The following is a 10,463-nucleotide window of genomic DNA, read 5'->3' as shown; positions in this document are numbered from 1 at the left end:
TTACAATAGCAAGGTGGCATTAACCCTTCATTACCCCATAGCCCACCGCTACAGGGAGTGGGAAGAGAGTGGCCAAGTGCCAGAATAGGCGCATCTTCCAGATGTGCCTTTTCTGGGGTGGCTGGGGGCAGATGTTTGTAGCCACGGGGGGGCCAATAACCATGGACCCTCTCCTGGCTATTAATATCTGCCCTCAGTCACTGGCTTTACTACTCTGGCGGAGAAAATTGCGCGGGAGCCCACGCCAATTTTTTCCGCCATTTAACCCTTTATTTTAGCAGCTACAGCGGCCAAATTTTGCACATACACACTACTAACATTAGTAGTGTGGAATATGCAAAAAAAAGGGGGATATGAGATGGTTTACTGTATGTAAACCATGTCTCATATCCTGTCGGGTTTGTGAAGGAGAAATGCAAAGCCGGCAATTGAATTACCGGCTTTTCTATAGAACACCGCTGCGTATTTCTCGCAATGCACACGCATGGTCCGTGTGTAATCCGATTTTTTCTCGCACCCATAGACTTGCATTGGTGAGTCTCGGCCGAGATACGCTGACAATCGCAGCCTGCTGCGAGTTCCCTCGGATCCGAAATACGGTGGAGAAAATATCGGATGATGGGAGCTGGAGCATAGATTAACATTGGGCCGAGTGCTATGCGATTTTTTTATCGCATAGCACTCGTCCGTATTACGGTCTAGTGTGACCCCGGCCTTAAGGCCCCGTCTCACATAGCGAGATCGCTAGCGAGATCGCTGCTGAGTCACAAGTTTTGTGACGCAACAGCGACCTCAGTAGCGATCTCGCTATGTGTGACACGTACCAGCGATCAGGCCCCTGCTGCGAGATCGCTGGTCGTGTCAGAATGGCCTGGACCTTTTTTTGGTCGTTGAGGTCCCGCTGACATCGCTGAATCGGTGTGTGTGACACCGATCCAGCGATGTCTTCACTGGTAACCAGGGTAAACATCGGGTTACTAAGCGCAGGGCCGCGCTTAGTAACCCGATGTTTACCCTGGTTACCAGCGTAAATGTAAAAAAAAACAAACACTACATACTCACCATCTGTTGCCCGTCAGGTCCCTTGGCGTCTGCTTCCTGCTCTGACTGAGCCGCCGTAAAGTGAGAGCACAGCAGTGACGTCACCGCTGCGCTCTGCTCTCACTGTACGGCGGCTCAGTCAGAGCAGGAAGCAGACGCCAAGGGACCTGACGGGCAACAGATGGTGAGTATGTAGTGTTTGTTTTTTTTTACATTTACGCTGGTAACCAGGGTAAACATCGGGTTACTAAGCGCGGCCCTGCGCTTAGTAACCCGATGTTTACCCTGGTTACCCGGGTGCTGCAGGGGGACTTCGGCATCGTTGAAGACTGTTTCAACGATGCCGAAGTCGTTCCCCTGATCGTTGGTCGCTGGAGAGAGCTGTCTGTGTGACAGCTCCCCAGCGACCACACAGCGACCACACAGCGACGCTGCAGCGATCAGCATCGTTGTCTGTATCGCTGCAGCGTCGCTGTGTGAGACGGGGCCTTTAGTATCGCACTGACATACAGCTCAGTAGACTCTGAATCAAGCATAGATAACAGATCCAGAGGCCGTTGTTTGATTTCTGGCTTACATGCTGATCATAGGCAGCTTACAATCATGTCACAGAGTTGCCCAAATGGAGAAGGGAAGTCCTTTCCTCCTGTGAACCACCGAAGAGTATTATACATCAGTAGCAATAAAGACCATAGCAGCCTGTCATGTTGTCATAATTGTCCTTGTTAAACTAAAGATTCACTTTAGCTCCTGACAGTTTTGCCCACGTGGATTAGACTTATTTTTCGAGCACATCCTACAGCTGCTTGACCAGATTGAGATCTGGAGAATTTGGAGACAAGTCAGCAACTTGAAATATATGCACTCATATTTCTAAAAACATTCCTGGACAATTTTTTGCTGTGTGACAGGGCCCAATTCTCTAATGAAAGAGGCTATTGAAAATGCACACAAATGAGGCTTGAATAGAATACCAGTCACACAGGTATGTGTGATGCGCAATGTCTCACTTACAGCCTTTTAATGACACCATTAATATTAGATCAGGCGAGCTGCCCAGCACTATATGAGAGCACCACACAAGGACAGACACCCCAGTGCACCCAACTAATACTAAAGGGGCATGACTTCATACTACAAAACTTAAAAATGTGCAATAAAATTTAAAAATAATGTAAACGATTAATACAGTAAATGAGGTATTGGTCTATATTTTGACCAAAATACACAAGCTCGCAACCCACGTCAAGAGTCCTCATGCTTGCGAGTCCAAGCACAAATCAAAAACAGCAACGTAAAAGATATAAATTCAAGAAATAAACCAGAAAAAGAAACTGTCTTACCAACAGCAAGCCAGATCACAGATGCACAAGCAAGATGCGTCAGACCTCCATTTTAAAGGTGCGGTGCAGCACAGGTGTAAAGTACTAATAGAAGCAGCCACTCACAAGCCTACCAATTCATGGAGGAGCAGCCAGCGTGTGGACCCTTGACGTGGGTTGCGAGCTTGTGTATATTGGCCAAAATAACGATCAATACTTCATTTATTGTATTTATCATATACTGTACATTATTTTTCATTTTTAATTGAACATTTTTGCAGGATGCAGCCACACCCCTCTTTTGTTGGTTGGGTGAACTCATATAGTGCTGGACAGCCCACCTGATCTAATATTATGGGCGTCATTAATAGGTTATAAGCCAGAAGCTGTACATCACACTTACCTGTGTGACTGACAAGCCCCATTTGTGTGCATTTTTTAATAGTCAGCCACCCCTTTCATGAATTGGTAGGTTTGTGAGTGGCTGCTTCCATTAGTATTCTGCACCTGTGCTGCCTCCCGCCTTTATGATGGGGGTCTGCTGCATCTGGCTTGTGCATTTGTGATCTGACTTGGTGTTGGTAAGGCTGTTTTTCTGGTGTCATGGCACAGCTGCCGGGTGACATGGGACCAGGGGCTCCTTCCCTGTCCCGAACACTAGGGGGCGCCCTAGCTCGCTCTACTACCTGGATACTTCAGAAGGTGGAGATGTCAGGGCGTCCAACTTTGCCTTATCTCCTGAGTTAGTCCTCCGTCAGTTCTCTTCCCCCACCCAGGGAAGAGGGGCGCTACTGTGCAACGTAGGACACCAACCCAACAAAGAAGGCAGCACAAACAAGGGTTAACAGAAAACAGATAACATATAACAGAGGAATGCACCAGGGTGTGGCGGTAGTGTAGTAAACCAAAATAGAGAAGGAAAGGGAATTACTACACATACAAACCAAACAACAGTCACAGATAACTCCTCCAACTCTCCTTCTCATATGTACTCCTCTCCCACCGTTAGCCATGCAGCAAATGCTTGCTATGACAAGGATTTGTAACAGAGCCCAGATTATACAGGGGAAAGGAGTGGCTAACCAAGCTCAGCTGTGAGCTCAGGGATGTCTAACATGGCCGATTAACCCCTGTTCTGCCAGAAGAAATAAACACATTTAAAATGAAGAAGTGCTTCTTCTCAGTGCCGGAGTATGAGCTATCAGATGCTGATGTATTCTGGCTCCACTGTGTCCCGGTAATCCCGTGACATCTGGTTTATATTTAGAATTTATGTCCTTTAGTTTGCTGTTTTTGATTTTAGTGTTAGGACCCTTGACATTGGGTGGCGAGCTTGTGCATACTGGCCAAAATATTGACCAATACATCATTTAATGTATTTATCATATACCGTACATTCTTTTTTTTTTTTTTTTGCACATTTTTCCATTTTTGCAGGATGCAGCCAGGCCCCTGTTTTGTTGGTTGGGTGAACTGGCACATCTGAGGACGTGCATTCAGCTGGAACCGACTCTGGAATCACGTTGTTCCCTGACTCCACAGATCCAGTCACTGTCGCTCCCTCTCTGACTGCAATCATTATGCTCCTGATAGTTTGAGTATTCAGTTCTGAAAGCAATTAAAGAAGTAATCCAGCCCTGTTCACTTTTGTATCAAGAGGAGTGTGCAGCGTTCATAGGAGAGAGTTCAAGGTCCTATAAATTGGAATCGGTGCATGATACCTGCCATTCTTGTATGCAATCCGATACATATCTGTAGAAGTGACATCACTGACTCCATTCACTTCTTGGCACAGGAGTGAATGGAGCTGGAATACTCATTTTAAGCTCTTGATTAGTAATATGTCAGGATTGACATTGAGCTTAAGCAATTTATGCAAATGGGGCCAGTGAACCAGGAGGGTAGTGCCAGCGATGGCACAGGGTCTCCCCGCCTGTCATTGCACGTTCAACTGTATCAGCATCCAGGATGCCGATAGATTTGAGTAAGATTATGGGAGTGGGAGCATCAAAGCATGCGCCTGAGATGTTCAGCTCATCAGAACTTTCGCTGCAGAGACTGGAGCTGCAGGGGAATGAGGAGGATCATTATGCTATATGGATGACTATGAAGTGTGTTATACAGTATGAAGGACTATGGGGTAAAGAATACTATATGGAGGACTGCGGGATACATTATACTGTATGGAGGACTCTGGGGAGGGAATAATACTGTATGGAGGACTATGGGGACTGCATTGTATTATAGTATATGAGGACTATACGGTGCATTTTACTGTATAAAGAACTATGGGGAGTGCATTACATTATGGGGAGTTCATTACACTATATATAGGACTATGGGGAGTGCACTATACTATGTGGAGGACTATGTGGTGCATTATGCTTTATTTCGACCTTGGAAAGTGCATTATACTATGTGGAAACCTATGGGAGTGTATTATACAATATGGTTGACTATGGAGTGCATTATACTGTATACAGAACTATGTGGAGTGCATTATACTATATGGAGGACTATGGAGAGTGAACTATACTGTATGGAGGACTATGGGGTGCAGTATACATTATGGAGGATTATGCGGCCCATTATAAAATAAGGAGGGCTATGTTGGAGCTGTTTGGAAGACTATGTGAGGACCATTATAATATTTGGAGGACTTTATGGGAGCCTTTATACTTTATGGAGGTCTATGTGGGGCCATTGTACTGTATGCAATAAATTATACATTCTGAAGGATTGTGAGGAATCCATCATACTATGTGGAGTGCCGTTATACTGTTTGTAGGTCTAGTGGGGCTAATAAACAGTGTCGTGAGATGTGGGGCTGCACTGATGGCTGCGTGGGGGTCACAGTTGGGGCATCATACTGTGTTAGGGTCACCATACTTTCTTGGGGGAGTTGAGGTGGTGTACAGTAGGGTCATCATACTATGAGTGTGGAGGATTTCACTATGAGGACATCATACTGTGTTTTTGGAACACTTTTGTTGGCATCATACTTTATAGGTGTAATGAAAGCGGAATCTAGGGCTTTCATAGGAGGAAAATTACTTTGTAAGGACTGTAAAGTTCTGAGATATGCTCTTCTGTGACATCGCTGGATATTCATTTTTTTTGTTGCTCTTGGGAGGGGGCCCAACCTTCTGCTATAGTTTCCCATGATTTCTATGTATGTCCCTGGATTTCTCCTAATGTTGGCTTTCATGCTACCGTATATCATTAAGAGTCCGTATTACAAATAATGGGTTTACAATTTTTAGAAGAATATCATTCCACATTCATTGCAGTAAATGGCAGCCGAGCATCTGGCAATATTTGTACAACCCAGCTGATGCACTGGCCTGTAGATGATGGGATTATCGATATGCATGCCATCCAAATCCCCCATAGACAAGGCATAGCTTGCCACTTACACTTGGAATCCTGGACAAGAACATGGAAGATGTAATGTATTCGTATCTCTGCACAAAACAGATTTTGTTTACATTTTTTAATAATCCGAAATTAAAATAAAATTTGCACATCTGGTATAAATGTACCTTTTACAGAGAAACTGGGGTGACAAAATACAAACAAAAGAATACAGCATCCTCTGTAAGAAAATAAGAAATCAAAATCAAATTAATATGTGGTATGACCCACCAAAACAGCATAAATTCTCCTTGAAAAAGAAAAAAAAAGTGTTTACTCATCAACACTATAGTATTTCCACCACCGCATATAATTCCAGAGATGCAACAAGCCCGTCGGCTGGGGCAGACACATGAAGCCCAACATAGAAGAAGAAGTTGACATCTCCGGTAAAATAATTTCTCACTTTATTAAAATTCCATAAAAAAGAAAATCATGACAGATATAAAGTTTCATCCCAAAATGTTTTTTTAATGGAAATTTCATAAAGTGAGATATTATTTCACTGGAGATGTCAACTTCTTTCAAGTCGAACTTCATGAATTCTTCTAACTACCCTAGTCACTTGTCACACTTTATAAGGCCAGTCTCACACGTCCAGATAATTCCGGTACCGGAAAAATCGGTACTGGAGTTATCCGTGTCCGTGTGTCTGTGTGCTCACGTGGCACATCAGTGTGGCACACATGCGGCAGCCGTGTGCCGCCCGTGTGCCGACTGAGGACCACATGGACCGTGCAGGAGACAGCGCTACAGTAAGCGCTGTCCCCCCTGCGTGTGGTGCTGAAGCCGCCATTCATTCCTTCTCCCCAGCAGCGTTCGCTGGAGAGAAGGAATGAAAAACCTTTTTTTTTTTTAACCCCTTTCTGTCATTGGACGTACTATTCCATCCATGTGGGGTGGGCCCTACTTCCCAAGGACGGAATAGTACGTCCAGCGCGATCAGCCGCGCTCACGGGGATAGCGCGGCCGATCGTGGCCGGGTGTAAGCTGACTATCGCAGCTGACATCCGGCACTATGGACCGCCCCCGGAACATTAACCCCGGCACACTGCGATCAAACATGATTGCAGTGTTCCGGCGGTACAGGGAAGCATCGCGCAGGGACGGGGCTCCCTGCGGGCTTCCCTGAGACGATCGGTACAAGGCGATGGGCTCACCTTGTACCGAGCGTCTCCTCCCTGCAAGCCCCGGATCCAAAATGGCCGCGGGGCTGCATCCGGGTCCTGCAGGGAGGTGGCTTCACTGCGCCTGCTCAGAGCAGGCGCTGAGAAGACTCCCTACTGTGCACGTCAGATCGCTGATCTAACACAGTGCACAGCAAAGTGTCAGATCGGCGATCTGTCACTTTACTGTGATGCCCCCCCCCCCCCCCCCGGGGCAAAATAAAAATGTAAAAAAAAAAAAAAATTACGTGTGTAAAAAAAAAAAAATTCCTAAATAAATAACTAAAAAATATGTATATTGTTCTAATAAATACATTCCTTTAGCTAAATAAAAAAAGAGAACAATAAAAGTACACATATTTAGTATCGCCGCGTCCGTAACGACCCGACCTATAAAACTGTCCCACTAGTTAGCCCCTTCAGTGAACACCGTAAAAAAAAAAAAAAAACGAGGCAAAAAACAACGCTTTATTATCATACCGCCGAACAAAAAGTGTAATAACACGCGATCAAAAAGACTGATATAAATAACCATGGTACCGCTGAAAACTTCATCTTATCGCGCAAAAAACGAGCTGCCATACAGCATTATCAGCAAAAAAATAAAAAAGTTATAGTCCTCAGAATAAAGCAATGCAAAAATAATTATTTTTTCTATAAAATAGTTTTTATCGTATAAAAGCGCCAAAACATAAAAAATGATATAAATGAGGTATCGATGTAATCATACTGACCCGAAGAATAAAACTGCTTTATCCATTTTACCAAACGCGGAACGGAATAAACGCCCCCCCAAAAAAGAAATTCATGAATAGCTGGTTTTTGGTCATTCTGCCTCACAAAAATCAGAATAAAAAGCGATCAAAAAATGTCACGTTCACGAAAATGTTACCAATAAAAACGTCAACTCGTCCCGCAAAAAACAAGACCTCACATGACTCTGGACCATAATATGGAAAAATTATAGCACTCAAAATGTGGTAACGCAAAAAAAATTTACTATAAATAGTAAATCAAACCCCCTTCATCACCCCCTTAGTTACGAAAAATAAAAAAATTAAAAAAATGTATTTATTTCCATTTTCCTATTAGGGTTAGGGTTAGGGCTAGGGTTAGGGCTAGGGTTAGGGTTTGGGTTAGGTTTAGGGCTAGGGTTAGGGTTAGGGCTAGGGTTAGGGCTAGGGTTAGTGTTAGGGCTAGGGTTAGGGTTAGGGCTAGGGTTAGGGCTAGGGTTAGGGTTGGGGCTAGGGTTAGGGCTACAGTTAGGGTTAGGGTTGGGGCTAAAATTAGGGTTGGGGCTAAAGTTAGGGTTTGGGCTAAAGTTAGAGTTAGGGTTTGGATTACATTTACAGTTGGGAGTAGGGTTGGGATTAGGGTTAGGGGTGTGTTAGGGTTAGGGATGTGGTTAGGGTTACAGTTGAGATTAGGGTTAGGGGTGTGTTTGGATTAGGGTTTCAGTTAGAATTGGGGGTTTCCACTGTTTAGGCACATCAGGGGCTCTCCAAATGCGACATTGCGTCCGATCTCAATTCCAGCCAATTCTGCGATGAAAAAGTAAAACAGTGCTCCTTCCCTTCCAAGCTCTCCCATGCGCACAAACAGGGGTTTACCCCAACATATGGGGTATCAACGTACTCAGGACACATTGGACAACAACTTTTGCGGTCCAATTTCTCCTGTTACCCTTGGGAAAATACAAAACTGGGGGCTAAAAAATAATTTTTGTGTAAAAAAAATATTTTTTATTTTCACGGCTCTGCGTTATAAATTGTAGTGAAACACTTGGGGGTTCAAAGCTCTCACAACACATCTAGATGAGTTCATTAGGGGGTCTACTTTCCAAAATGGTGTCATTTGTGGGGGGTTTTAATGTTTAGGCACATCAGTGGCTCTCCAAACGCAACATGGCGTCCCATCTCAATTCCAGTCAATTTTGCATTGAAAAGTCAAATGGCGCTCCATCCCTTCTGAGCTGAGCCATGCGCCCAAACAGTGGTTTACCCCACATATGAGGTATCAGCGTACTCAGGACAAATTGGACAACAACTTTTGTGGTCCAATTTCTTCTCTTACCCTTGGGAAAATGAAAAATTGGGGGCAAAAAAATAATTTTTGTGAAAAAATATGATTTTTTATTTTTACGGCTCTGCATTATAAACTTCTGTGAAGCACTTGGTGAGTCAAAGAGCTCACCACACATCTAGATAAGTTCTTTAGGGGGTCTACTTTCCAAAATGGTGTCACTTGTGGGGGGTTTCAGTGTTTAGGCACATCAGGGGCTCTCCAAAGACAACATGGCGTCCCATCTCAATTCCAGTCAATTTTGCATTGAAAAGTCAAACGGCGCTCCTTCCCTTCCGAGCTCTCCCTTGCAACCAAACAGTGGTTTACCCCCACATATGGGGTATCAGCGTACTCAGGACAAATTGTACAACAACTTTTGGAGTCCAATTTCTTCTATGACCCTTGGGAAAATAAAAAATTGGGGGCAAAAAATCATTTTTGTGAAAAAATATGATTTTTTATTTTTACGGCTCTGCATTATAAACTTCTGTGAATCACTTAATGGGTCAAAGTGCTCACCACACATCTAGATAGGTTCCTTAGGGGGTCCACTTTCCAAAATGGTGTCACTTGTGGGGGGTTTCAATGTTTAGGCACATCAGGGGCTCTCCAAACACAACATGGCGTCCCATCTCAATTCCAGTCAATTTTGCATTGAAAAGTCAAATGGCGCTCCATCCATTCCGAGCTCTGCCATGCACCCAAACAGTGGTTTACCCCCACAAATGGGGTATGGGCGTACTCAGGATAAATTGTACAACAACTTTTGGGGTCCATTTTCTCCTGTTACCCTTGGTAAAATAGAACAAATTGGAGCTGAATTAAATTTTTTGTGAAAAAAAGTTAAATGTTCATTTTTATTTAAACATTCCAAAAATTCCTGTGAAACACCTGAAGGGTTAATAAACTTCTTGAATGTGGTTTTGAGCACCTTGAGGGGTGCAGTTTTTAGAATGGTGTCACACTTGGGTATTTTCCATCATATAGACCCCTCAAAATGACATCAAATGAGATGTGGTCCCTAAAAAAAATGGTGGTGTAAAAATGAGAAATTGCTGGTCAACTTTTAACCCTTATAACTCCCTAACAAAAAAAAATTTTGGTTCCAAAATTGTGCTGATGTAAAGTAGACATGTGGGAAATGTTACTTATTAAGTATTTTGTGGGACATATCTCTGTGATTTAATTGTATAAAAATTCAAATTTGGAAAATTGCGAAATTTTCAAAATTTTCGCCAAATTTTCATTTTTTTCACAAATAAACACAGGTAATATCAAAGAAATGTTATAACTATCATGAAGTACAATATGTCACGAGAAAACAGTGTCAGAATCACCAGGATCCATAGAAGCGTTCCAGAGTTATAACCTCATAAGTGACAGTGGTCAGAATTGTAAAAATTGGCCCGGTCATTAACGTGCAAACCACCCTTGGGGGTAAATGGGTTAAAATAAA

Source organism: Ranitomeya variabilis, chromosome 2 (assembly GCF_051348905.1).
Source record: "Ranitomeya variabilis isolate aRanVar5 chromosome 2, aRanVar5.hap1, whole genome shotgun sequence".
Taxonomy (NCBI): domain Eukaryota; kingdom Metazoa; phylum Chordata; class Amphibia; order Anura; family Dendrobatidae; genus Ranitomeya; species Ranitomeya variabilis.
The sequence above is the reverse complement of the archived record's forward strand: the minus strand, read 5'-3'. Positions refer to the sequence as shown.